A 2,603-nucleotide genomic window follows, 5' to 3' on the forward strand; every position below is an offset into this window, starting at 1 on the left:
TTTCTTGTCTATCTTGCCTAAGCACATGATTCAAGGTGATTTGCAATTATTCAAAAACAAGTCTCTAAGGAGCAGAAATTTCAAAAGGAAAGGTTAAAAAGTGATGATCAAAGCATACTAGAGTTCGAAAAAATTTTATTAACCCCTTAATCCTCCCCCACACTTAAGATCTACATTGTCCTCAATGTATGGAATCTGCATAGCAAGAACAAAGAGAGAGATTTAAGAGGACTTCCCTGCTATCTATGATTAAGGTCTTAAGAAAGGAAAAAAACACAATCATAAGTAACAAAAGAAAAAATAATTATTATTTTTTTATTTTTTATTATTATTATTTTTATTTTTTATTACTTTTTAATTTTTAATTTTTTAATTTTAATTTTAATTTTAATTTTTTTTGTTGTTAGCACGACCTAAACATAACCTAAAAGCAAAAGGAAAAAGAAAAACAAACTTCCCTATCATGAATCAGATCCTCTAACTCTCTTGGTTGCAGCTTTCGGTGTGCTCCCCTTTCATCCATCATGGGCGGGTTTAGATCTGGAATAGAGGCCTGCAAAACAGGGGGTAACGGTTTCTCATTAGGAATATAATAAGCATTACCTTGTCTTGGCTTGAACCCTTCTTGGTCGTCCTCTAAATAGTTCATCGCCTTCTTTACCTCTTCCTCCATGACCTGCATGTTTTTACATGAATTAATAATGTAGCTTTCAAAGGGGTCATCTAATTTAGATGTGTTAATTTCAGCTGCACCAACATCAATGCTATTGATTGCATAAATTTTATGTTCAATTGTGTTGGGATGTTCCATGATTTTAAATACATTGAACACCACTTCTTCACCATTGATTCTAAGGGTAAGTAGACATTTTCGCAAATCAATTAAAGCATCACTAGTAGCAAGAAAGGGTCTCCCTAAAATTAATGGCATCAATCTATCCTCCTCCATATCCAACACAATGAAATCAACAGGGATGATGAAATTCCCTACTTTAACTAAGACATCTTCCACTATTCCCGTAGGGTATTTAATGCTTCGATCGGCCAACTGTAGGGTAATAGTGGTAGATGTTAGTTCATGCAATCCCAGCCTTTTAAAAATAGAGTAGGGCATTAAATTTATACTAGCACCAAGATCACATAAAGCTTTTTCAAATTCATTTCTCCCTATGGTGCAAGGTATAGAAAAACTCCCTGGATCCTGAAGCTTTGGGGGAATTTATTTTGGAGGATGGCTGAGCATTCTTCGTTCAAATTTACCATCTCACATTCCTCCCACTTCCTTTTATTTGACATCACCTCCTTCAAGAATTTGGCATATTTCGGCATCTGTGACAATACATCAAGAAGGGGGAGATTAATGTGTATTTTTTTGAAAACTTCTAAAAATTTCTCAAATTGTCTATCTAAGTTAGCTTTCAAAATTCTTCCAGGGTAGGGGATAGGGAGTTTAATTTCATGTAAATTCAGTTTAGGTGTACTTCCCTCATCTTCCTTTTGCAGATTGGCCACATCAGCTTTCTTGTCTTCTTTTTGGATTTCGCCAACTACCTTCCCGCTTCTTACGGCTATGGCATTCACATGTTCTCTGGGATTTTCTTCTATGTTGCTGGGCAACCTTTCTTCTTTCCTCTCTGATAACATGCTCACAACCTGCCCCATTTGAGCTTCTAAGTTCTTAATTGTTGTTACATGGCTTTGGAATTTTGCTTCAGCAGTGTTGATGAACTTAAAATCATCTCCTCCAGATTGCTATTTTTCTCTTGTGGGGGCAGTTGTGGTTGGAATCCCATGGGTGCCTTTTGATGATTGTTGCTCCAAGAGAAGTTGGGATGACTCCTCCACCCTGGGTTGTATGTATTTGAATATGGGTTGTAATTTGTCATGCCAGCATGAGAGATAAAATTAGCATTCTCATGGGAAATAAAAGGACTATTTAATTGACAATCAGAATTAATATGTCCTATTTGACCACATAAATCGCATGAGATGCTAGATGGTGTATTCATGGCTGCAATACTAAAATTATCCAGTCTTTTATTTAAATTGTCTATTTGCACAGATAAGGATGCAAAGGAATCAATGTGGTGTACTCCCCTCTGATTGGTTCGATCATTGCTCCACTGGTAGCTGTTTGATGCCATCTCCTCCACCAAGTCATATGTTTCCTCTGGAGTTTTTCTCATGATTGTACCACCTGCGGCTGCATCAATAATGGACTGATTAGAGGGGGTAATTCCATTATAAAAGGTTTGTATTTATCGCCAAATTGGTATCCCATGGTGAGGACACCTCCTAAGCATCTCCTTGAATCTTTCCCATGCTTCATACAGAGACTCCCTCTCAAATTGAGCAAAAGTGGTAATATCATTAATTAATTTTGCTGTTTTTGAGGGTGGGAAATATTTAGCCAAAAATTTTTGGGTTAAATCATTCCAAGTGGTGATGCTTCCTATAGGGAGTGAGTTGAGCCAATCTTTAGCTCTATCATGCAATGAAAAAGGAAATAATCTTAGCCTAATTGCATCATCACTAACTCCATTGTGTTTAAATGTATCACATATTTCAAGGAAGTTAACGATGTATGCATTAGGATCATCACT

General features: G+C 36.4%; 1 non-coding gene across 1 annotated transcript; it reads left to right on the plus strand.

Annotated features, from left to right (window-relative positions):
• The first annotated feature begins 2,274 nt into the window (after positions 1 to 2,274).
• Positions 2,275 to 2,381, plus strand: LOC148871578 (small nucleolar RNA R71). Its single transcript, XR_016108602.1, has one exon. It is a non-coding gene; the product is annotated as a small nucleolar RNA R71 (small nucleolar RNA).
• Positions 2,382 to 2,603: the final 222 nt, after the last annotated feature.

This window comes from Nelumbo lutea, chromosome 2 (assembly GCF_056320005.1).
Source record: "Nelumbo lutea isolate HS-2025 chromosome 2, American lotus-T2T, whole genome shotgun sequence".
Taxonomy (NCBI): domain Eukaryota; kingdom Viridiplantae; phylum Streptophyta; class Magnoliopsida; order Proteales; family Nelumbonaceae; genus Nelumbo; species Nelumbo lutea.